The 27254-nt window shown below is 43.4% G+C and overlaps 1 pseudogene; it reads right to left on the bottom strand.

The window, feature by feature from the left end:
* Nucleotides 1–309: 309 nt before the first annotated feature.
* LOC101475046 (plasminogen-like) lies at nucleotides 310–25754 on the bottom strand (annotated as a pseudogene).
* Between the last annotated feature and the right edge of the window lie 1500 nt (nucleotides 25755–27254).

Here is a 27254-nt window from a genome sequence, read left to right as displayed (position 1 = left end):
GAGTAGGATATATGTAAAAAAGTAAGTTAGATTAACTCAGCTAATGTAATTTGTCAACTCAATATTTCCAGGAATTCTAAATTAATATTAGGTTGCTTAAACTTAATTATGCTTTTAGAGGTCAAAGTAAATCATGTTGGTTTGTTGAACCAGTTGAGTTAGCCAAACCTAAAAATTTCTTGCTGGATTTACTTAATAATATGCAAAATTTGTAACTTAAAAAGCTAAGTGGAAATTGTTACCTCAATTTTTTTAAGTTAAGCCAACAAAACATTTTTTAGAGTGCAGGTGGTGTTATATGGTGTTACAGTAAAGAATAGACTATGCCATTCATACAAAATATTATTAACTTTGGACATCGAAAGTCAGTGAAATTCAGTTTTCATCCACCCGTCACTGGAATTGTACATAACTCAAAATCAGTCATCACGTTTTTTAATGACAGTTCCAGGACTGACTACAAACAGTGCTCACATTTAACAGAGCTACAGGACAGAGAGGAGTAGATATCTACATCTTACAGAAAGTAGTGGGTTAATTTTGATTGAACAAAGAAGCTCAACACAACAGTCAGCATTCTCTGTCAGATATGGACGGGGAAGATGGCAGAAGATTGCAGCAAAGGTTTTGGCAGAGGAGAATATTTACGCTGATGGACATCAAAGAAATGGCCCTCTAGTGTTAACAGAAAATGCAAATCAAAGTTGCTAAAACATTAAATATAGGAGGAGTTAACAGCTAATCAGGGAAGAAGAATCACAGTTTTACTGGAGCCATGCTGTTACAGAACACAGTATAGATGTTAAGACATCCTCAACAACCACATTACAGATGATAGCTTTTAGTTGGCTTTGGTTGCATCGATCCAGTCCACAAACTTAGAAACTCGAGCGTAGACACTGGGCATCCTGCCCAACGTACATCACTCAGCCCATGTTGTGACACCCTGAAGGACAAATCTGTTCTGCTCATAACAAACCAGAGGACCACCTCTGTCACCCTACAGGGAGGAAACACAAAATAGATATTAGATAGTGGATACTTTACTATTTTACTCACACAGATCTTTTTGATGGTGTTTAGGTTAACTGATGCTAAAAGCAAGCTAAGAAAGTGTCAGAGTCTGCGTGTGGAGAGAGGAGAGCGGACCCAAACGCAGACAAAATGAAGCGTGGAACATAACTAGATTTTAACGAAAAGGGAGCTGTTCATTGTGGCTGTTAGAAAGGTGCAAAACAAACCTAAAGTGGAAAAACTAAACATGAAAATGAAATCCTGGTATGGATGGGTGGATACCTGGAAACAGGGCGTGAACACAACAGATGACCTGACAGCGGGGACACGAAAGAGTGAGGGAGCGAGAGTGATACGAAGACAGACAAAGTATGTGTCCAAATTCAGGGGCAGCATCCTTCGGAGTCCGCATTTGTAGGCCAATTATGTCACAGCGACGCAACAAAGGCTGTCAAAATTCGAAGCCTCCTCCAAATGGGGCCCTACCTTTTCTCCAGATGTGAAGGACGAGTTGGGTGTATCCTTCGTGGCTGACCATATCCCAGGATTCTTTGCAAGTCAAAGGTTGAAGGAAATTTTGTGTAAAAAATGGCGGACGGTCGAAGCAAAGTGGAAACAAACTTTTAAAAGTAAGTACCGAGTTTTTATCTCAATAAATATATTGAGCGGAACAAATGTTAGCATAGTGAAAAGTCTTAAAAAGTTAAATTTAGCTAACCTTCAGCTAAGTTACGTGACGTTAGTGATATCGCCACTTAACGTGGCTCGGGTCATATGTTCAGTTCAGTTCAGTTCATTTTTATTTCAAACATTTAAAACATGTGCTTTGGTTAGTTTCTGATGAAGCTGATTTTATAAGAATGTCATGTTTCTGTATCATCTCTCTCCTGTTACAGCCTCTTATCCAAACAATAGCCTGTTTAATATTCTGATATCTTCAACATCTTAAGTAAATTATACTGCACAGTTTTCTCTCCAATAAAATAATATTTACTGCATCAGTTTGACTCCCATTTTATCTGAAAAGGATCTAATCTTTTCAGTTTATTTTTGGGATATTTTCCATAAATATAACTAAAGCTTTCAGCCAGAGGTCACTGTATATTAATATTTGTCTGTTAGACAGTCACAAGTTATAAATGAAATGAAATAAAATATATACCTTGAATTTTGACTGAAATGTAATATTTGAGACAACTGAGTTAAATTTCACCGAGGATTTTTTTTTTTTCAAAAACTGGTGTATATATAGTAAAATCTATTTAAAATCTATAACAGAAAAAAAATCTATTTTCTATTTTCTACTGGTGTATATATAGTAAAATCTATTTAAAATCTATAACAGAAAAAAAAATCTATTTTCTAGAAAACTATTAAAAATATCAGGTCACTAAACTGTTATCAAAACAGAGTACACACTGAGGCAGACAACAGTGCACAAACAGTTTTATAGAACTTTGCCCAGTTTTTATATCTTTTACTTTGTCATACCTGGCAGCTTGCTTTTCCTCCCTCTGTATTTCCAGGACATATTTCGTGGTCTGCAACTATATCAGTGTCGCGATTACAGATCTTGTTGTCGATCACAGGGAAACCAGTTTCTTCCAGGACGCGTCCACCTCCAATACCTGTCGACACAGCCCTCTGCAATTATTCTCCTCATCATCTAGATAAAATGTATTGTGATATCTTTACTGTGGGAATTGTTTGCGTAATGAATAATGCTGTTATCAGCTCTTTGTGTTTTATATCTAATGCATGCTGGTATTTTTTGAGCCTCTCAAAAGTACATTTTGTCAGAAAAAAAGACCTGTTTAACAAAAAAATGTTCTGCAAATGATTAAACTGATTAAACTGTTGCAATGTTAAGTGAAAGATGGGCTAGAAGACCACCGCCAAGCAGAAGGCGACAACAGTTGGTGCATTTATTTGGAAATGGAAGAACCATAAAATAACTGCCTATCTCCCTCCGTCTGGATCTCCACGCAAGATCTCACCTCATGGAGTTTCAAGGATAATGAGAACGGTGGGGAACCAGTCCAGTCCAAATAGCCTGGGGTTCAAATCATTTTTCCCTGACTGTATATCTAAAAAGTCTGATTTATTTCTTCTCACTCTGAAACTCTGAATTTTTACAAAGACGCACAAGAGCACACACAAATGTACCTTGAGTCCTACCCCATCCAGTAACATAACACATTGTTCCACCAGGAACTATATAGTCCTTTTTTGGCAGACAAGCCAGCTGCACTTGGTTGTTTATCACCGCAGGTCTGAAAACACACACACACACACACAAAATCAATGGTGTGTGTGTAATCTGATTTCACCTAGGATAATTAGGCCCATACAGACGTTGCTAGTTTGAGCAGAGCAATATTCGATCCATCTGGTCCAGTCATGATTTTCTCAAGCATCCTCACTTGTCTCGATGGCACAGTGGCTCTAAGTGAGTGCATACCCAGCACTACCCTCAAGGCTGAAGGCTGACTGGAGCTGCAGTGTATAATATGTAGAAACAAAGGGAGTAATTAATCAATTTTTGAGTAATTGCAGAATTTGATTTTCAGGTGTTAACGATGACTTTATTCTAACCTCAAGCACAAAGCAGACGTTAAGACCCACTGAGGGTGGATCAGAGTTCCTCCACAGTCGATTCTTTCACTGGTAGAAAGAGAAACAGAGATTTATTTCAGAAGATGTGCAGCATATACAAAAGGGAAAATCGGCAAAAAGTGAATTGACAAATAAAGAAAAATCAGACAATTGACATGTAAATAGGTTTGAATGTAAAAGCTATAAACACTTAAATAAAATACTTAAATTAACTGTTTATCAGCAGTGACATGTTACAGTATTTTATTTCTCAATATCTGCACATTTTGTTGAGGAAATTGAAAGTCCTTTACAAATGAAAGTTGTCTTTGAACATATATACTCACTTGGTCTGGAGGGCAGTTTGCCAGGGCCACGAGTGAGGCTTTGACACACAGCCACTGACCACCATACTACGAAGGCAGCGTTTTGGTTTGATAGCTGGTGTTCCACAATTCAGTTCAACTGCAAAGTAGTCATTATTATTATCATGAATTCTCACAAAAAGAGTGAAGCACGAAAGTTAGTTTGGATTGGTGTTAATTAATAAAAGAGAAGATTTTACAGCCTTGTAAGCCACAAGAAAAATTGTTGGATTGACCAAATTAGATTCTCTTATTTTGAGACGTAACTCAATTTATTCATTTATCTATCATCTCTTTGTTTATTATTTATTTGATTCACAGAATCAAACTGGAAATAAGTTTTTTGCACGACCTGGATCTGAGGTGATTCTGAGGATCATCTAGAGCATGAATGGAGATTTTAAGGACATTATGAAGCTACCAGAAATGCAAATAAATTGACATACTATTGCCCAATAATAACAAAGATCTTAAATCAGTCTCAGAGAGGATGGTTAATTAGGGGTGTGTGTGTATGTGTTTATATATTTATATTATATAGGATCTCACTGGGATATTCTGTAATTGATACATAATTACGTTTGCATATCCACTGGTATGTAGCCCACATGTATTATCACAGCAGGCCTGCTGTACATCGAATGACCAGCAGATGACATTACTTCCAAATGAGCTGTTAAACAGGGCATCGTGTGATCTGCCTTTTGGGGAAGCAATTTGCCGGAAAGATTCAACACATTCATGGAGCTTCATCACGCCATCATTATTGAGGACCATATTTTGCACCTCCATTGCTGAGGGTGCTCTAAGGAGCTTTAGCTACGATATGGTTGGTGCTTGTCGTGGTGGAAGTCCCCGATTGGACATCGGAGGTGAATGGAGCCATAAAGCTGAGTCCTATCACGGTTGGTTAGTCTGTGGGCTGAGTGGAGCAGAGCTCTGGGGGGAGCTTAAGCAAAATCTTGGGTGTAAGTTTGGTTAAACAATGGGAAAAGACTTTCAGTCTGCCTCGTAGTGATCCTGGCAAACCGTCAAGCAAAGCAACTCAGGCAGGGAAAGTGGTGTTCTATTTATAAGTTGCAGGTAAGGTGCTAGCTGACTTCAACTGAGGATATAATCGTTTCCTGGAAGGAATACTTCAAGTACCTTTGGAAGCCCACTGATAAGCTTTCTGTAGAGGATGCAGAGTCTGGAAACAACGGTGATGACTCGCTCATCACCTGGAGCAAGATAACTGGGATGATTAACCTGTTAAAACCCCATTCCATCGTTTGTCAGTCAAACTTTTAGGTCAAATTACCATAACTTTTAAACCATTGGCGCAATCAAAAAATTCTGTTCCTGAAAGCATTAACACAAATAACATAGAATAACACAGCAAATAACACAGAAAACAAAGTAAATAGCCAAAACAAAACAAAACAAAAAACAGTACAAAGAACCCAAATGGCTGATAAAATGTCTGCTTTCAGGAACTGAAACAAACCAACTACAGGGAGATCCCACTCCTGGGCCTCCCAGGCCAAATCTATGCCAGGGTAGTGGAAAGGGGAATTCATCCATTTGTCAAACATCAGATGCAGAAGGAACGATGCAATATTCGTCCTTTTATGGAACAGCTATTCATTCTCTCGAGAATATTTGATGGTGCGACTGGACTTCTTTTAAGTTTTTCTTGTAGATGTTTCACCTTTCATCTCAGTAACTTCTTTAGTTCTATCACCCCAACAGACCACTTCACTCTCAGACTGCTGGCGGTGGTTCCTAGGATATTTAAAAAGCAGAATGGGATCATGGAATCAGGGAATCATTAGTGGCTATTATTCTAACGTTGTCTTCTAGTATGTTTTTTTAGATTCTCTCTGAGGTCCCTGTTGCAAAAAAAGACCTGATACTTCAGAACATCCACCTACTAAACATTTTTTTTAAAATGTAATATTAATTTCTGGTATAACAAGTTAAGATGTACATCTATCATTCTGTGGAAAATATCATCTGAATTTCAGGAGCGGGACCACACCTCGTTCACGCCCCTTACGACCTCAGACTATAAATGCCCCCTTCTCCAATACCCGCTGTTCTCATTTCCAATGGAGCACTGATGGTCTCTGATGTTATACTCCAATAACTGGAACCGTTCCCCTCATAGCAATCTTTCTCATCTGCGGGGGTCACTGGAGGATCCGCAGCAGGAGATAAGGAAAGAAAAAAAATTCCTGGATGCATTTTTGTGTGAAAAAGAAAGAGGAAACAAGCTGACTGATATTATACCTGGAGTAGGTGCTTCCCCACACAGTGGCACGTTGCAAAACTTCCAATCAGTGTCAGGGTCAGTTGTGTAGCATCAGGGGAACAACTTATTGTCAGGGTTACGACAGTAGTTAGCAGCCAGACCTCTGACAAAGATGAGCATGGAAAAACATAGCAATGAGGCCATGAAAACAAACTTAATGCAGGCATGTTAATGAAGTTTTAGTAATCTACAGTAACCTGATGGATTATTTAAATTGAAATTAAGTTGTACAAATTACTTCCCCAAAATGTTGACTACATGGTGAAAAGAGACTTTACAAATGTATATCAGGCTGATAGAGGACACCACTGCTGATGAAGTCACTCCTCATAACCTTAAAGGTACTGACTCAATTTTTACATCTTCTCTTGTATAAACTGGATAGACCCTGAAACAACAACTCATGGATTATTTTAGTTCTACCATTTAACAAGAGATAACTCTTAGCGATTCTTCACGTTTCTCATGTCAAACTCTTACAGGGATTTTGCTTTGACATTGCTTTCTAATGGCTTAAACACTATAGACAGAGTTCATTATGGGAAAAAAAGTTTCTAAATCTTGTGGTTTATTATCATATCTTTGTTTTTCTCCTGTGATTCCCATGTTGCAGCTGAAAACTATTAATCAAACCTACAAATTGAAAATACCCACTAATATTTTCTTCACAACATTAATATCACAGAGAGTGGACACTGATGTCTGGTTACAACTCTTACTTGTAAGGGCAATTTTCTGGGATTTGGTGGTGTTTATGTGGCGTCTGAGATGACCATCTCTGGCACGTTTTGCTAGTCACAGTTACAGCAATTGTTCCCCGGTATGCTACACCTATATCAGTGATGCCTATATCACCTATATCCATCTCTGGGATGAAGGTGGGAGGCTCAGTAGCTGAGGACAAAAAACAAGTCAAACATATATTTATTATATTATGTAAAACATATAAGGATGTATATTTATGGACCATTAAACCCTATTACAAACATTTTGTTCAATTCAATTCAGTTTTATTTATACAGCGCCAAATCACAACAACAGTCGCCTCAAGGTGCTTCATATTGTAAGGTAGACACTACAATAACAAATACAGAGGAAAACCCAAATGACCCCCTATGAGCAAGGACTTTGGTGACAGTGGGAAGGAAAAACTCCCTTTTAACAGGAAGAAATCTCCGGCAGAACCAGGATCAGGGACCGGTTGGGGTGAGAGAAATAAAATATATTGCTTATTGTTACACTTCCTTTTACTTATGCCTTTCAAAGGTAGCAGGTGCTGGAAGATGGTGATATTCATTTACAGTTTTTTCCAGTCGCTAACAAGCGTTTGTCCAAACAGTTGTCACATTTGCAAAACTCTAAACACAATTAGCACAGCATCGGTCTGTTGTGGCCATACCATTCTTACATTTCATGTCGTGTTCACCCAATATGCAGTCAGTGAACACATTTCCACAATGCTTACATTTTCTTAACAGACAAGCTATACCTCCCAACAAAATTATGGACTGTTTTTGTAGTATTTACGAATGTTAACACACAACATCCCACAATAGCAAAAACAATATTCCAAACCGTAGATACAGTATAAAAACCTCTGCTTCTGCAATGATATCAGTACAAAAACAATATCAATATCAAAAATATATCTCAGCTGATAATAAACAAACAATTGAATAATTGACACACAGCTGATTTATGTTGGGTAAATTGGGCCAACGACAGCTTCTTCCATTCTGGCTTAGACTCAGTGGGGTTTATAAGGCAAGACCTTGAGGAGTGATGTTTTTGGAAACAAAAAAAAGACAAACACTGTAATGTCTGGTCGAGGAAGAGTAAGAGCAAGGGGCCCAGGGAGAAGAGCAGGCCCAAGGAGAGGGCAAGGTAGAGGTGTAAGAATGCGTGGTGGTGGCATTCCAAGGGCTGCAAGAACAGTAGTCAGTGATGAAATTCGTGCCACTATCATTGACCATGTAATCAACCATGGTCTTTCACTAAGAGAGGCTGGTGAAAGAGTGCAGCCCAATTTGAGGCGGTCAACGGTTGCCTCCATTATACGCATCTTTCAACAAACCAACAGGTAAGTATTTCATTTTACATGGATTGTTTCTATTCTCACTTGACATGTCAATATGGTCATACAGTAATGCATATGTTGAATTTTTTGTCTTTCTAAAGAATGCAATGTCTTCCACCCTCTGGGGGAAGAGGAAAGCTCCACAGTAATGATCAGGAGCTTGCCATTGTAGAAATGGTTACTGCAAATAATGCAATAAAACTGCATGAAATTCAAACTAGAATTGTGGCGGACCATGAGATATTTGACAATATCGATAGAATCAGCCTCACAACCATTACGCGGACATTGTCCAAACACAGAGTGCGGATGAAGCAGCTCTACGCTGTTCCCTTTGAGAGGAACAGTGAGAGGGTCAAGGAGCTACGACGACAATATGTCCAGGTATAGTGTATATTCAATCCAATGTCCAGTTCTATAAGCTTTGCACTTTGCAAGTAGGTAACCTACACAATACTAGGTTACAGTACAGTATGGTATACAGTAATAACATGACTTACATAAACTTTGTTTCAGAGAGTTATGGAATTGGAGGCCAACCAGGCCCCTCATGAATTCATAGACATCGATGAGGCAGGATTCAATCTGGCCAAAAGGCGTCGACGTGGATGAAATGTAATTGGAAAAAGGGCCACAGTTGATGTGCCAGGACAGAGAGGGGCAAACATTACCATGTGTGCAGCAATTGCAAATGCAGGATTACTCCTTCACAGATGTCAGGTTGGACCCTATAATACAGAGCGCTTGCTTGCCTTTCTCAATGATCTCCACCAGCGCCTGGTTCCAGAGCAGGGTCAGGAGGGTGAAAACATGAGGACCTTTGTAATTACCTGGGACAATGTGGCTTTCCATCACTCGCAAGCAATAACAACATGGTTTGAAGTCCACCCAAGACTGGTAAGTCTCTTCCTTCCACCCTATTCACCTTTCCTCAACCCCATAGAGGAGTTCTTTTCTGCATGGAGGTGGAAGGTTTATGACCATCAGCCACATGACCAGATGTCCCTCCTCGAAGCCATGGATGCTGGCTCCAGGGACATCACAGTTGACGATTGCCAAGGGTGGATCCGACATACCAGGCGATTCTATCCCAGGTGCATCGACTTGGATAACATCAGATGTGATGTTGATGAAAACATGTGGCCTAACCCTGAAGATCGCAGAGATTAGATGCAAAGTTTTTGCCTTTTTTTAGCCCCCCTCCCCCCCTTTTGATCTTGGCTTTTTGCTGTTGTTTTTTTGTTCAGAATGCTCTTGTGTGTTTCATGGATATTTTGTTCACTGTAAGCAATACTGTAGAACTTTCTCTGTCCTATCATACCATGTTTCTACTGTACCTCCTGTGGTAAACAGTAAAGAAACAAAAACTTGTTTGCTTTTTACTGGAATGCTTTTGAATGTGAACATTACTGTACATGTGGACATACAGTTACCAACCAAGACATTTCTGGTGTCAAAATGGTGGATTGCATGTTTCGCATGCAAATACCTGTAAAACTGAAACATAAAAGTCTATGCAGTTTTTGTAATGTCAATAATAGCCAGTATTTTGAAACCTGGTGTACTTTGATTGACTGCATGTACCTTGTGAAGTGAAAACAAGTGTTATTCTTTGACAGACTAATTTCATTTTGAGTCAGATTTATAGTGTTTTGTACAGTTAGTGTGTGCAGAGAAAGATGTGTTCTATTTTGAAATGAAGAGTTAGTATATATTTAACAAAATGTATTTTTGAGAAGAAAATTATCCATTTGGCCAATTGTGTTTTGTAGGTGTGAGTCTGTGTTAAGAGTTTAGAAAAAGTATCTGAAGTATGGGTAGGTGCTTGTTAGCGATTGAAAAAAACTGTAACTTGGTTCTTGTATTTTGGCTACAAGCTGCAGATTTTACCCTTACCATTTTACCAGGTTTTACCATAAAAAGGAATTTATGGTAAATTCCTTTTTATGGTAGGAATTTTTTTTTATGGTGGATCCTTTTCATATATATATATATATATATATATATATATATATATATACATACATATATATATATATATATATATATATATATATATATATATATACATATATATATATATATATATATATATATATATATATATATATATATTAGGGGTGCAACGATACACAAAATTCACGGTTCGGTTCGGTTCGATACTTTGGTGTCACGGTTCGATATTTTTTCGATACAAAAAAATGTTCATGCATTTTTAATTTGTCATTTATTAAAATTATAAATATATATTTTAACTCAAAAGTACAGTTTTTAAATTTAACCCTAACCCTTGTGCGTGTTTTTTATTTTGACAGCGAATGCGCACCTGCGGACCACTTATGTGCAGCCCTGGTTATTTAGCTCATCATATTGCAGCCACAGAAATTCTTTTGTCCATGAAACCATAAAGCTGCACTTTCTTTTTGCCTTATAGTCTGATTTGTCATAACTTCTCCGTTTTGTGGTAAGCTTTTCTTTGGCTGTCACTTCTTCACCCTGACCTGTCTTATTTGGCTCAGCAGAACTGAAATGCTTTTACACATGCACTCGCATAAGCTCAGCGATTCTCTGCGCGATCAACCTCTCACGTGTTTAAGCTTGCTGCGGGAGATTTCACTTGTCATGTTTGCATAGTAAGCTAACGATTAATAAGACGATGTCAGAGAAATTGGTGCACAAATTATCATCACTCACAGATCAGTGCTGTCGCTCTCTATACACAGTTCGCACGATTGCAAAGTGAAAGCAAAAAAACAAGCGCAAATTCAAACGCGACTTCAATATGTCACATATTGACAGTGGCTCACCGATGCCAATGACATAATTACCCAGCTACATTTCTGAAAGAATGCAAAAGCATTGACATATATTTTTCCTACAATAGCCCGACGGGCAGGGAAGAGATAGATTTTGGTAGCCCGACTGAAAAAATCGCTAGCTCCGGGACGTCGGGCTAGCGATATTGCAAGCCCTGTATCTGATTGAGGAATCACTCATCTTTGGAAAAGAGAGTTTATTACAGAGAAACGGCTCTTTCCAAAATAAAAGCTATACTATCCGCTTCTTCTGGGCTATATTCTCAGCAGCATAAGGAGAATCATGTGCTAACAGCTGTCTAAATGACTCGGCTAAAGTTAGTAGCATGCTTGCTTTTTTTTGTCTGCTTCCACTTGTCTTTGCACTAGGATGATGTCGGCGTAAATGTGCAGTCATATTTGTTGTGTTCCCACTAGTGCTTTCAGGTTAATCTCGTTGAAATGACCTTAACGCCACAACACGGCAAATCTCCGTTAACGAGCTACCGCCGATTGCTCCGTGCATGGGGCTAGACGGCCAACACGTTAACGAGCTAACTGCGCTAACACACTAGTTCACACCAATGTAATTGAGCATTGCATGGCACATCCAACATACTGTTTTACTTTAGTCCATGACTCGCTTACCTTCAGGGTCATACGTCACATGAAAACCAAAATAATTCCAAACGCCAGATCTGAATGAGGTTCAATTTGCCTGTTGCAAGTAGAGCTTAACTTCTGTCTCGCTAGCTTGCCCTGCGCTCTTCCTCCTGACTATGCTGTCTGTGTTGAGCGCTCAGTGGATCTGCGCTCGACAGTGCAGCCTAGGCGGAGTAGTCGAACACAGATTCAATGAGCGCTCAACACAGACAGCATCGTCAGAAGGAAAATTGATAAAATAAATTACAAATGTTGTATTGTTCGATACATATGCGTACCGAACCGAAAGCACTGTATCGAACGGTTCAATATCGATACGAATATCGTTGCACCCCAAATATATATATATGTGTGTGTGTGTGTGTGTGTGTGTAAAACATATAAGGATGTATATTTATGGACCATTAAACCCTATTTAAAGTTTAATACAGCACTACGGACAATACCTACAACCACGATTACCGACACTAACAAGCTGATCTACAATACGGCAGCAGTGATCAGTGAGATGCTTGGCTACAAGTTGAACAGCCACAAGGGGCAGTACCCTCCATGGAGAAGGAGGCTAGAGGGCAAGATCAAAGTAGCACGGAGGGAGGTTAGCCAACTAACGGAGTTGCAGAAAGGTGCGACAAAGAAGGTGCATAAGAAATACAGCAAGCTGTCCATACAGGACTGGAAACTGCCAAGCAAAGACTCACAGCCTTGGCCAGCCGCTTGAGGAGGTACACCAGAGAGATAGAAGGCAGGAGAATAAACCAGCTGTTCTCCACAGAACCAGCAAAGGTGTACTCTCAGTGGCAAGGGAACAATAATAATAAGAGAACAGCACCACCAAGGCTGGAGACGGAGCAATACTGGAAGAGCATATGGGAGAAGGACGCAACCGATAACGGCAATGCTCAGTGGCTAGTGGATCTGAGGGCAGACCACAGCGACCTCCCTGAACAGGGTCCAGTAACCATCACAGACTGCATTTTTTATTTCTTTTTTTTTTCTGCTCATTCTGTTGGTTTTTGTTTTTTGCCCTTCTCCCCCGTCCCTCTTCTCAGCTGTTTCTCTTTCCCTCTTTCTTTCTCCCCTTCTTTCCCCCAGTCAAGTCTGTCCCGTATTCAGTAAGTGAAAATAAAATAAACAATAAAAGGTGAATCAAATGGACCATTACGGCAAGGCTGGGATGGTCAATTTGGTAAAGTAAATCCGTTGGGCATCTTTCTTTGCCTTTAGACAACAATTCTGATGGCAAAAGAGCCAAACGGGACAGGCAAAAAAACAAAAAACAAAAGAAAGAAAGAAGCTGACTGCACTCCACGAGCGTCTGGCAGCACAAATGAACCAGCTGCTAGTTAACGAGAGACACCCGGAATGGCTAACTGAAGGTCGGACGGTCCTGATCCCCAAGGACCCCAAGAAGGGACCAGTCCCCTCCAACTACCGACCAATAACCTGCCTCAGTACTACATGGAAGCTCCTGTCAGGCATCATATCAGCTAAGATGGATACTGGAATGCCTAGAATTGTACAAGATCAATGGGACCCTAAGAGCCTTCATCAGGAACTCAATGGGGATGTGGCGTACAACATTAGAGGCCAACTCCAAGCCATAGCACAAGTCACCATCAAGTGCGGGATCTACCAAGGAGATGCTCTGTCCCCACTGCTGTTCTGCATAGGCCTGAACCCCCTCAGTGAGATCATTAACAAGACTGGCTACGGATACCGACTACGGAACAGAGCAGTTGTCAGCCACCTCCTGTACATGGATGACATCAAGCTGTATGCCAAGAGTGAACGAGACATCGATTCACTGATCCACACTACCAGGCTATACAGCAATGACATTGGAATGTCGTTCGGACTGGAGAAGTGTAGTCTGATGGTAACAAAGAGAGGGAAGGTAGTCAGAACTGAGGGGATTGAACTACCAGAAGGCAACATTGCAGACATAGAGGACAGTTACAAGTACCTGGGGATCCTGCAGGCGAATGGGAACCATGAAGAGGCTGCTAGAAAAGCTGCAACCACCAAGTACCTGCAGAGGGTCAGGCAAGTCCTGAGGAGTCAGCTGAATGGTAAGAACAAGATCCAGGCCATCAACACGTATGCCCTGCCCGTGATCAGGTACCCTGCTGGGGTAATAGGCTGGCCAAAGGAGGAGATAGAAGCCACTGACATAAAGACAAGAAAGCTCCTTACCATGCATGGAGGGTTTCACCCCAAGTCCAGCACCCTGAGGCTGTACGCTAAGCGGAAGGAAGGGGGCCGGGGACTGGTGAGTGTCAGCACCACAGTCCAGGATGAGACAATGAACATCCAAGAATACATTGGAAAGATGGCCCCAACTGACCGAGTGCTCAGTGAATACCTCAGGCAGCAGAAACCCAAGAAAGAGGAGGGAGACGAGGAGCCATCATGGAAGGACAGGCCCCTGCACGGTATGTACCACCGGCAGATAGAGGAGGTGGCTGATATCCAGAAATCCTACCAGTGGCTGGACAAAGCTGGACTGAAAGACAGCACAGAGGCACTAATCATGACAGCACAAGAACAAGCTCTGAGGACAAGATCCATAGAGGCTGGGGTCTATCACACCAGGCAAGACCCCAGGTGCAGGCTGTGTAAAGATGCCCCAGAGACAATCCAGCACATAACAGCAGGGTGCAAGATGCTAGCAGGCAAGGCATACATGGAACGCCATAACCAAGTGGCCGGCATAGTGTACAGGAACATCTGTGCCGAGTATAACCTGGAAGTCCCGAAGTCAAAATGGGAGATGCCCCCAAGGGTGGTGGAGAATGGCCGAGCTAAGATCCTGTGGGACTTCCAGATACAGACGGACAAAATGGTGGTGGCTAACCAACCGGACATAGTGGTGGTAGACAAACAGAAGAAGACGGCTGTAGTGATCGATGTAGCGGTTCCGAATGACAGCAATATCAGGAAGAAGGAACATGAGAAGCTGGAGAAATACCAAGGGCTCGGAGAAGAGCTCGAGAGGATGTGGAGGGTGAAGGTAACGGTGGTGCCCGTGGTAATCGGAGCACTAGGTGCGGTGAATCCCAAGCTAGGCGAGTGGCTCCAGCAGATCCCGGGAATAACATCGGAGATCTCTGTCCAGAAGAGTGCAGTCCTGGGAACAGCTAAGATACTGCGCAGGACCCTCAAGCTCCCAGGCCTCTGGTAGAGGACCCGAGCTTGAAGGATAAACCGTCCACAGGGGCGTGCTGGGTGTTTTTTATATATATAAACTATATTCAGTTTCATTTAATTGACCTTTAATATGGTAAATGGCCTGTATTTGTATAGCGCTTTACTAGTCCCTAAGGACCCCAAAGCGTCAATTCCACAGATTGTGATGCAGGGCCAGCATTTATTGATCCTCTAGAGGTAAAGGGAAGTCCCCTAAAACTGCAACTGTTAAATAGTTGAAATTTGGATTCTCAACATAAGAAACTTAACCAAAGTGTTAGCAGAGATATGAAAATGCGCAGGAAAATCTGACGTGCATGGCAAACTTCACAGACGATACTTCGGGAGGAATAAACACACATCAGCCTTAGGCCAATTTGGATGAACGCTCACGCCCCCTAGAGAGCGCCAACTTTATTAACAGCCACACACATGTAAAACACACATCAAACATAAATAAACCCTTTGGCTGTCTCCATAATTGAGAGCACTTTCTCTCTTCATGTCAACACAAAGATTTATGGGTTAAAAAAAAAAGCAAACGGATATATACTGTAGGCCTGTTCGACTTTTCATTAAGACAAAAAGCTAATAAGATGAGCAAATCACATGGCAGCAACTCAGCTCATTTAGGCATGTACACATGGACTAGACAACCTTGTAATGCTCATACCAAGCATCAGAATGAAGAACAAAGTGACTCACTGCAGCGCGGTTTGGAGCAGTACTCCCATCGTTTGGATGGGCTGGTGGTGTAGCACCATGGTCGGGGTTCTCTATCTGAGTTTCTGCAGGAGTTCTCCTCAAGATAATTAAAACTGTAAATAACCATATACAGAAGTTTAATAGAGTAAACTGTTGCCCCCCCAGTGGTAAAAATACAGACGTGCCTGTTACAGGGCTAGTTCATGGTTGACCAGCCTATAACAAGAAAACATGTACACAAGTAAGGGAAAAACAGTTTGAGGTTTTTATGTTCTGCTGTTTACAGTTCAACACGTACCCACATCCTTCCTCCCTGATAATTTCTAAGAGTCTAACCAAGAATATCACAAGAAGTATTTACACTTTAGCTTAACTTCTGGAAAATGTCTTGAAGATCCAGAACAGGCTCAATATATCTCACAAAGATTTTGCACTTACCTGCTGGGATGGTAGCTATGGCTGTGAGGTTCCTTGGAGTCCATACATACAGTCCTCTATGAAAAGACACTGATGTCTCTGATATGTCATGACATACAAAATATCTAATGTTGTTCCAGAACCAAAACATTTTCAGAATACTGTATAGTGTCTACATTTTACTGATTAGCCACTTTAAATGTTTTAGACAGTAAATGAGGATGGTGGAAAGTGAAAGAGTTGCCAGAGGATAATTAGACATGAATTTAGGACTAAATAAAAATGAAATAAAACAAAATTAAGTAAAGGATAAAGGATTTATGAATGCTACCAGTGCAGCTGGATATGTCACAGTACTCCCAACGGGTGTTGGGGTCAGTGGTGTAACACCAGGGTCCATCACTTAACTCATCAGGGCTTCTGCAGAAGTTGGACTCCAGACTTGGACTTGGTTGTTGTCTGGTGCAAAGCTGCAGCAGAAAAATTCAGAAAAAATTAAAAAAGATTATAAAAATATGAAGGAATGATATAAAATCAAACAAAAGCCTGTGATTACATACAGTACATCATGTGGGTAGTCTGAATCCCATCTCTGACAGACCTTTCCTGATCTTGTAATGGACTTTGTTCCTCTGTAATCTATTCCTTTCCCATTTACACACTCCAGAAGATAATCTAATAAATATGGAGTATTTTTTTCATCATTTTGTAAATTGTTTTTTGAATCGGCATGCTCCATCTGCCTGTCACACTGTACAACTATTGCAGGATGTACTGTGCATTAGATGGAGGACATTTATAGGGACATATCCAAAGGCAGGAATGATTTCCTGTGTCGTTCAGTAATATTTGGGTAATCTCAGTCTCTCACTGAGCGTTCGCCTGTGACTACCATGCATGTCATGGGTGGGAGTTATTGTACAGCTCTTGGACAACATTCGCCCTTTTGACATTACCTTAAGAGAGTCCAGCTCCATCCCTACAACATTACTGGCCTTGCAGATCAGTTTATTGAATCTGTTGAGACCTTGAACCTGTTGCCCAGCATGCAACAGTATAGAGGAAAAAGCAATCAAATCCTGATTAAATAGTGCATATTAGGTTAAACCACCGTATTAATTTTAGATTTATTAAATGTGTAAATCTATAGGATTACCACACTTCTTTATATTTCTGCCTCATAGCATTTCAGCAAAATAATAGGTCTTTTTACTCCACCACTGATAAAACAATTGAAAAAACATAGTATAATTTTAATCATCAACATTTTCAGTAACAAATAAGTATGTAAAAATTCCCTACATTAAAAGCACTAAATGTCCTTACATTATGGGATATATTATACTAAATACATTTTGCAAATATTTTTAAAGTTTATATTTGAATTATTGTATTTTTATTTTTGCATATGTCCCTCAGTGCTTATTTAATCACTGCCCATCATATCTTTGTAATGCAGAGCCTGTTTCATGGCATAGATCTTATATCTGGCTGCATTACAGTTTTTTCTGATTGCTTAAGCACATTTTTTGTAACTATTGGCTAATTTTGCAAAACTCTTCACACAAATAAGAAAACCTGTCACCCAATAATCAAAACATTGTAGTTCTCTTGCAAAAGCAAACACAGCTAGATTAACTCTTCACACCTTCGTAAAAATGGTGTTTCCGTATCAAACAGTACACACAAGCCATCATCTACTAAGCACACAATGCGCCAACTGCACACTGATGGTATGAATACAAAACACATCTGGCTTTTGCTTCCTCTGTGCACAAGGTAGGCTATGTCAGTTTGAGCTACTTCTGTCATAGATCCATAAGCATAGAGGAATCCAAACTTCAAGTACTGGTGTTTATTCACACACATCAAAACAAACACAAGTGTTTATTTCCAAGTATAGGATTATTTGCAATCGCTATAATGACTATATGGGTTACTTGGTCTGCAGTGAACATGCTTCCTCTGCCCCCAGCATCTGGTCATCTAGCAATTCTGTAAAGTAACAATTTCAGTATTTTTACATCAATGGTATTGGTGTGTTTCTCATTGGCATATGGCAGTGCTACAAATCTTTGTGCGAAGTGACTGTACTAACCGATTCTCATTTCAAGATGTCCTTATGATGCTTGCTACAGTGTAGCGGCTCGAGTTAGGCTGGACCCGTTGGCCAGCTACCCTCAGGGTCATTCCATAGTTGATTACATGGTCCACTATTGTAGCTCTGATGTCATCAGCAATTCTATTTCTTACTCTTCCTACCCTTCCTCTTCCCCCTCCTCATCTTCCTCTCCCCCCTCCTCGTCTTCCTCTTGCTCCTCCTTGTCCTTGTTGTCCTCTTCATCCTACTTCTTCACCTCCACGTCCTCTTCCTCGGCCTCCTCTACTTCTCACTCTTTCTGCTCCCTCCATTGTACTCCGCACACACAGCTTACCTGTATTATAGTGCTTAGGCAGATTGCAAAGTGAACTAATTATCTAAAAAAGTTTTCACATGTGAAAGTGTGCCAGACAGTTGGCAAATTAGTGTTAATGATAGCCATACATGTGTATACTTTTGCTAGGAGTGTGTTGGAAATTTGGTAATTGAGTGTTGTGCAGTGAATTGTGCCTACAGTTTTGCAAAGTGTGTGTTACAAAATTGCAAACTGAGTGCAAAGCAGTTTTTGTGCTTTTAGTTTTGCAAACTCAGTGAGTGGTTTTGCTATAAGTCTGAATAGTTTTAGAGATTGTGCTACAGGAATCACAGTTAGGGTTTAAGCATTCAGAAAAAACTGTAATAAGTGTTTTCTTTTGTCTGGACTTTAGTTGTCTTGAAGAAAAAGAACCCCCAAATCAGAGCAATTGGCAGTCAGTGTAGTACCTATTAATGGCCTGAAGAGAGTGGTGTTGATCATCAACCTCAGGAAGCGTTACCCTTAAAACAAACTGCCTCGTCTCTCCAATTTCACCTGAGCCAACAATGGGAGCGGATATCACAGACAAAGGACGGCGTTTGTGCTGCATGTGAAAAGAAAGTGAGGAGAAATGGATGAAAGGTTGAAGCCAATATGTCCGTGTCAAGGACGTGAACTAAAATAGAGCCCCAGATGATGACATCTACAAATATAATAAACTGTTCAGTGTTTGTGGCTGATTCACATTGAATAGCCCATATAATGAATGACCAACACATATCATGATACAATTTGAGTAATTCTAATGGGGCAAATGGTTCATGGGAATGAGGAGCACCTCTACAGTTCTCAGTATTACTATTGAGAGAGTAAAGTCATGTTTTTACACTCATATTTGTTTTGCCTTCTCCAAAGGTCAGGTACTAACAATCTATTGAGAAGAAATTATAATTTAATTGAATGCACACATGCAAGGAAAATGAAAACAATTTTTTATACGTGATAGAGCTTGACATTGGCCTAAAACATTCCAAGTATTTGCATAGTTAGCCTTGATGGGTAATAAAATGATACAACTGAAAACCCCACTCAAACAAGTATAGAATTTATGAGACACTAGTAGGTACTTTGAGACACTTGTACTGCAGAATGAGCTTTTATTCCTCTCATTATGATCAGTGGTTGCAATTCTATTCTGCACAATAAGTCAGACTGTTTCAAACGTGTTTTCATGGAATTTAAATACTTTAAAATTTGAATCATAAAATCACTACATTGTATTTAGAATAGAATAGAATAGAATTCAACTTTATTGTCATTGCACATGTCACAGGTACGGGGCAACAAAATGCAGTTTCTTTAGCCATGATATAGATATATTACAATATATATTAGCAATAATATAGATATGTAAGTATATTACAGAAATTGGTCTATTATGGTATGTTATAATGTACACGGTATGAAGTATGTTATGAATATGCTATAACTATAAGTATGTACAGGCTGTAGTGAGTACAGGCTATGAACAGGATATAAATATGAAAAACTATACAGAATATGAAATAAATAACTTTACAGAAATATGAGATATACAGCTATACAGAAATGGGAACTATGCAAGTTGTAAACAGTTATAGAATTAAAAATTATCGTATGATTATTTACACAGAACTATACAGTAGTGCAGTTAAGAGGCTATATAAAGTGCTAGTGGTTGTGAGTGGTGGTTCAGTCCATGTTATTATTGTGTGTTTGAGGGTACAGTTGTCCATTGTGGGTGTGTGTATGTTCAGTCCATGTGTTAACGTGGGTCAGATGTCAGGAGGCAGAGTTCAGGAGTCTGACAGCTGTGGGGAAGAAGCTGTTCCAGTACCTGGTGGTCTTAGTCCGGAGGCTCCTGTAGCGCCTCCCAGAGGGCAGGAGGGTGAAGAGTCCATGTGATGGGTGACTGGGGTCTCTGATGATTTTCCCAGCCCTTTTCAGACACCACTTCCTGTAGATGTCCTTTATGGCAGGAAGTGGTGCTCCGGCGATGCATTGGGCAGTTTTCACAACCCTCTGCAACGCCTTCCGGTCCGAGGCAGAGCAGTTCCCGTACCAGACTGTTATACAGTTGGTCAGGATGCTCTCAATGGTGCAGCGATAGAAGTTCACCAGGATGTCTGAGGACAGGTGGTTCTTCCTCAGAGTCCTCAAGAAGAAGAGGCGCTGGTGAGCCTTCTTGACCAGTTGGTCGTCCAGATGAGATCCTCTGATTTATTGCTGAAATTATTCTAAATTAAGCCTACAATTAAGCCAATCAAACTAAACAAAATGCAGTTTTAAAATAAGGATTTACTTTAAAGCAAAATTGCTTTCTAAACCCTATGTGAAAATGTAATTGACATCTCTCAGTCTTAAAAGGATTACAAAGCGATTTCCAAGGCTTTGGGACTCCACCAAAAAACGGTGAGAGCCATTACCCACAAGTGGAGCAAATTTGGAACAGTAGTGAATGTTCCCAGCAGAGGCAAGCCTACCAAAATTACTCCAAAATGATCAACAATTCATCCAGTACGTCACGAAATAACCCAGGACAAAATCTAAAGATGTGTGGGCCTCATGTCTCGGGGTTAGTGTTTATAATTCAGCAATAAAAATTACACTGGATAAAAATGGTTTCCATGAGAGAGTTTCAAGGTGAAAACCTCAGCTGACCATAAAGAACAAAAGGGCTTGTCTTACATTTGCCAAAAAACATATTGTGAACTGATGAGAGTTGAAGATTTTGAAGCTTTGGGTCCCATTACATCTGGCATACAACTAACACAGCATTTCACAAAAAGAACACAATGTAACAGTAATAATCTTGGGCTGCCTTGCTGTTTCAGGATGACTTGCTGTACTTGATGAACTATGAATTCGGAGAATGCCAAGCCATACATTTCTGCTCTGCTCACCTTTTTTGAAAGTCTGGAGTTGTCACGGTCTGCAGAGACAGGCCGTGCGGTGGTGTGTGTGATGGACCCAGGTGCATACACAAGTGAGTAGACGGGAGTGGACTTAACAGAAAGCGAGCCTTTATTATGGCTGAAGACAAAGTGCACAAACAAAGCAGGGATGGCGTGACTAGACTATAACTAAACTGGGAAAACTAATACTGCGACAAACTAAGAAAACTCAGACTATGATGATCACTGCAAGGACTGACCGTGAAAACATGGAGGTGAGAACACAGACGACGCGACACAGACTGTACGAAACACAGAGACTAAATACACATGAGGGAAGATCAGGGGAAGTGGATGCACACGGGGAACACAGGTGACACTGATAATCATAACAAGACACGGCAGGAGTGAACGTAACACTGATGGGAGATGGGCAAAGTAAAGCAGGAAGTACACAGAGGTTCAAACAGGAGGAGAGAGAGCACGGGGAGAACGCAGACATAACGGGCTGGGGAAAACATAGAATAAAGCACAAAGAGAGACGAGGGCTCATAAATACACAGAGGGGCACACAGGGGGTAAGAGTCACGAAGGGAAAACACATAAGGAACAACGTAACAGATCAACCCAGGAAGCATGGCCTAAATAAAGAACAAAATACAAAAATACATGAAAACTAAGAATACTGGGCCCACATGGCCCAGGACCATGACACCACCCCCCCCGAAAGGGCTGGCTCCCGACAGCCCAAACCCGAGAAACAAAACACAAGCGAAACAGAAAACACCCCACCCAGGGCGGGAGGCGGGGGACCAGGACGGAGGGAACAAAACGAACCAAAAACAAGGAGCACGAGAACAAAACTGAGTCCACAAATACACAAAAGAGTCCAGAACAGGAAGGCGAATGTCCAAAGAGGCCCGAAGGCCAACCCGAGAGGCGACAACACAAAAGTCCAGTCCAACTGTTCCGGAGGCCGGCCACGGGAAAGGTGGCCACGGTGACAGAACAGATCCGGAGGCCGGCCGCGCGGAAGGCAGCGGCGGCGGCGGAGCAGTTCAGGGGGCCGGCCGCGCGGAAGGCAGCGGCGGCGGCGGAGCAGTTCAGGGGGCCGGCCGCGCGGGAGGCAGCGGCGGCTCTCCAGTGTCAGGCGTACTGGCCGAGGCCCGGTGGGCACAGGACCAGTCGAGGCGGGACCAGTCAAGGCGGGACCAGACGAAGCACAGGCTGAGGCGGGGCCAGACGAAGCACAGGCTGAGGCGGGGCCAGGCGACGACTCTGGGGCTGGGCCAGGCGACGACTCTGGGGCTGGGCCAGGCGACGACTCTGGGGCTGCAGCAGGCGAAGCACAGGCTGGAGCTGCAGCAGGCGAAGCAGAGGCGGAGGCTGGACCAGGCGTAGCAGAAGCAGAAGGTGGCTGGATGGGCGGCTCGGGCCCTCCAGCTGACGTGGCATGGTGCTGGACGGGCTCCTCGGGCCCCCCAGCTGACGTGGCATGGTGCTGGACGGGCTCCTCGGGCCCTCCAGCTGACGTGGCGGGCGGCTGAACGGGCCCCTCGGACCCTCCAGCGGAGACAGGCGGCTGAACGGGCCCCTCGGACCCTCCAGCGGAGACAGGCGGCTGAACGGGCCCCTCGGACCCTCCAGCTGACGTGGCGTGGGACTGGACGGGCTCCTCGGGCCCCCCAGCTGACGTGGCGTGAGGCTGAACGGGCCCCTCGGACCCTCCAGCGGAGACAGGCGGCTGAACGGGCCCCTCGGACCCTCCAGCGGAGACAGGCGGCTGAACGGGCCCCTCGGACCCTCCAGCTGACGTGGCGTGGGACTGGACGGGCTCCTCGGGCCCCCCAGCTGACGTGGCATGAGGCTGAACGGGCCCCTCGGACCCTCCAGCGGAGACGGGAGGCTGAACGGGCCCCTCGGACCCTCCAGCGGAGACGGGAGGCTGAACGGGCCCCTCGGACCCTCCAGCTGACGTGGCATCTGAGGAGGCCCTGGGGAGAGTCTTAAGCTCAGAAGCGACTGGTGAGGCAGCACATAGAACACTGTTAGCATGACAAGCTTTGAAAACATAATTTCTCAGGTCATGAACACTTTCGGTAACTCGAGTAGTAGATGCCAACTCCCTGTCGGTATTGTCAACACAATAGTTCATGGTAGGGTTGCACATAAGTCCGTAGCTGGATTCAGAGTCACATAAAGAGGCAGGCATGCTTATGGCTGGCCTAACAGTCTGCGACCGAGAAGCAGTAGCATCAGAGCTCACGTTCCTGTGCATTTGGTCTTGAGCACTGTCTGCAATCCCACCATCAGGGAATACGGAACTAGACTCCACTACGATCTGCACGCGGGGGTAACACTCCGTCTCGGCTGTACGAGTTTGCTGCAGTAGATAACAGTCTGAGGCGGAGAGAAAGCTCACGCCATTCCTAGCAGGCTCAGAAGCAGACTGTACAGTCGACGTGTGAATCCCTTTCGCTGTCTCATGAACCTTTGCTCCATGTGGTGCGGCTATGGGAGCAACACTAGAAAAAGTCCTGGATTCTACAGGGCCAAGAACGTTGTCTGTGGTTTCGTTGTGTGGTTTTTCAAAACAGTTACACACAGTCCTTTCATTATCACAACACTGCTCTGACTGGCCCTCATTCGTAACTAGAGTTAGGTCAGTCACAGCATGGGTGTCTATGAAATCATGATTAATGGTAGAGCAGTCTTTGGCACCAGTTTCTTCATAGCTGGGCCCACAAAAGGGCAACCCAGTACACTCCACTATATCAGGTTCATGAGATGAAAAAGCACAGTCACTCACCTCCGTTATAAGAGGAGTCTGGGGCAAAACTAGGACGGGTGCTGACTGGACAGCTGCTGCCCCCACCTCTTCAGAGACTTCAGCACAGTACAAACAGTCTGTAGTTGCTCCTTGAGGAAAGCTAGGCAGTCTCTCTTCAGACTCGGTAGATGGTTCACGCAAAGTTTCAAACCTGGCATGAGGTGGCTTGGTAATCGTTAAATTGTCAGAGGTAATAGGATTTAATTCTTGATCACCCACACAACTAGGACTGCTCGCTAAGGATGTCAACACATTAAATCGAAAGTCGTCTGATACAGAATACTTTGAGTCTGACCCCTTACTCCCAGCATCTTTCATTATTCCAGAAAAACCCACCGATTGCAGGCTCACTGTGTGAGACGTAACGTCCTCATCACTAGTTACCTCAGAAAATCCCTTTGACTTGAGGTCTTTGGCTAAGGGGCTAGATACGACGTCAGAAACTGAGTCAGGGGTACTCACGGCTGGATGGCTGATGGGAGTTAAAGCCTCAGATGGCATTAACTGAGGGACCTCCTTAGGGTGGGGCTCAGAGCGCCGGCGGCGAGAGTGCCGCTTCTTTCTATCCGTGGAAGCGGGCGGGGTGAGCGGTGGAAGTCCCTGGCAACTCCGGGGACCCCCAAGAGCCAGTCGAGTTCCCCGGAAAGAGCGCTCGTCATGATCAGGAGCGAGCCACGGCTCCCTCCCGAACTCTTCCACTAGCTGTGCGCCTGCGGCGTGCTGCTGCCCCTCGTGATCGACGTCCAGGACCCCCACAGCGTCCGCGGGACGCTTCGTGGAGGGCGAGACAGGACGTAGCAGTGCGCGATGGCGGCGAGAACGCCGCTTTCCCCTTGAAGCGGCTGTGGACAAAGCCTGACTGTCCCTGGCGACCGGCTCCTCGTCCTCCAACCACATCCGTGCTAGAAAGACAGCAGGGGACGAGTAGTCCGATCGGGGCGGCGAGGGCGGGCGGCAGGTGCGAGGTGGGGAAGTTGGCGAGAACTCCTCCTCGGGGATGAGCCAGGGCTTCCAGCGGAGCTCGTCCTCGCGATACGCCCGTAATACCTGCTGCCGCTCCTCCTCACCAAAGTCAATAGCAGCTGGCATCTCCTTGAGCCGCGTAGTGCAGTCAGGCGATGGCGAGGAAGCGGAAGCCGATGGAGCGTGAGCCGAGGGTGTGTCGGCGGTGAGCCACACCGTACCGATTCTGACCGCTTCAGGCTCACGAGGCAGCGGGGAAACAGAGCTACAGCATGGCTCAGGCGACGGCTCACGCTTACCGGGCAGCTGCTGTCGCGGGCGGAGTTGAAGAGTGGAGGCGAGAAAGTCTATGATGAGGGGATGCAGCGCCTCCCATAACCAGGGGAATGCGGACACGCATACTCCGGCTTGGCGGGCTAGCTCAACCCGTTCCTCCTCCCCGGAACACTGCAGCCAACCGCCGCATAGCGACTCCACTGTCCGAATGATCTCCTGGTCTTGTGACGCTGGGTCCGGCATGGTCGCGTCGTACTGTCACGGTCTGCAGAGACAGGCCGTGCGGTGGTGTGTGTGATGGACCCAGGTGCATACACAAGTGAGTAGACGGGAGTGGACTTAACAGAAAGCGAGCCTTTATTATGGCTGAAGACAAAGTGCACAAACAAAGCAGGGATGGCGTGACTAGACTATAACTAAACTGGGAAAACTAATACTGCGACAAACTAAGAAAACTCAGACTATGATGATCACTGCAAGGACTGACCGTGAAAACATGGAGGTGAGAACACAGACGACGCGACACAGACTGTACGAAACACAGAGACTAAATACACATGAGGGAAGATCAGGGGAAGTGGATGCACACGGGGAACACAGGTGACACTGATAATCATAACAAGACACGGCAGGAGTGAACGTAACACTGATGGGAGATGGGCAAAGTAAAGCAGGAAGTACACAGAGGTTCAAACAGGAGGAGAGAGAGCACGGGGAGAACGCAGACATAACGGGCTGGGGAAAACATAGAATAAAGCACAAAGAGAGACGAGGGCTCATAAATACACAGAGGGGCACACAGGGGGTAAGAGTCACGAAGGGAAAACACATAAGGAACAACGTAACAGATCAACCCAGGAAGCATGGCCTAAATAAAGAACAAAATACAAAAATACATGAAAACTAAGAATACTGGGCCCACATGGCCCAGGACCATGACAGGAGTCAAAGCTGATTGAAATACTTTGGCATTGCCTTAAACAGGCTGTTCAGGCTTGAAAAGTCTCTAATGTGGCTGAATTAAAGGGATTCTGCAAAGAAGAGGGAGACAAAATTCCTCCACAGTGAAAGATTCATTGGCAGTTCTCACAAAAACTTGATGGTATTTCTAACAAGGATTAAGTTATTAACCCCTGTTAGCAAGCTTAGGGGAAAATTACTTATCACAGGTAGATTAGAATAATATTTTTCTTTAATAAACTAAATCATCATTTAAAAACCGCATTTTGCTCCCTTGGGGTTTGTGGTGGCTTTGACCTCCTTGTCACGTGATGGGGGCTCCACCAGGTGTCAGGCGGTTCTTATGGCGCTGTGGTCTGGGGTCCCGTCCTCAGCTCGTGTTGGAGTGGCTGCGTGCTCCCCTGGCACTCCCGCCCTTGGCTGTGAGCACTCCCATCTGGCCCTCCCTCTTGCCTCGGCTAGGCTGGACGCACAGCTGTGATTGGGATGTGTGACCTCGGGTCTTCAGCACTTTTGGGGCGCCATGGTCGACTGGCTTCTCCTGGATCTTAACCGTCCGTCCTTGGCTCTTGCGGGCGCATTGTTGTTGCAGTCTATCACCTTCATTTTCAACCATATTTAATGACAAATGCTCATACGCAGAAACTCACATCCTCTCTCTCGCTTTCTCTCTTACACGTTCAAACAGAAAAATCGTATGTTTGCTTGTGTACCTCACTTTGTTTTGTCTTTCAGGTGCTTTGCATCCTTTGAGTGTGTTTTGTTACAGATGCAGCAGTTGGA

Source organism: Maylandia zebra, linkage group LG15 (genome assembly GCF_041146795.1).
Source record: "Maylandia zebra isolate NMK-2024a linkage group LG15, Mzebra_GT3a, whole genome shotgun sequence".
In the NCBI taxonomy this organism is placed as follows: Eukaryota; Metazoa; Chordata; class Actinopteri; order Cichliformes; family Cichlidae; genus Maylandia; species Maylandia zebra.
This window is presented reverse-complemented; position numbering and strand designations above follow the sequence as displayed.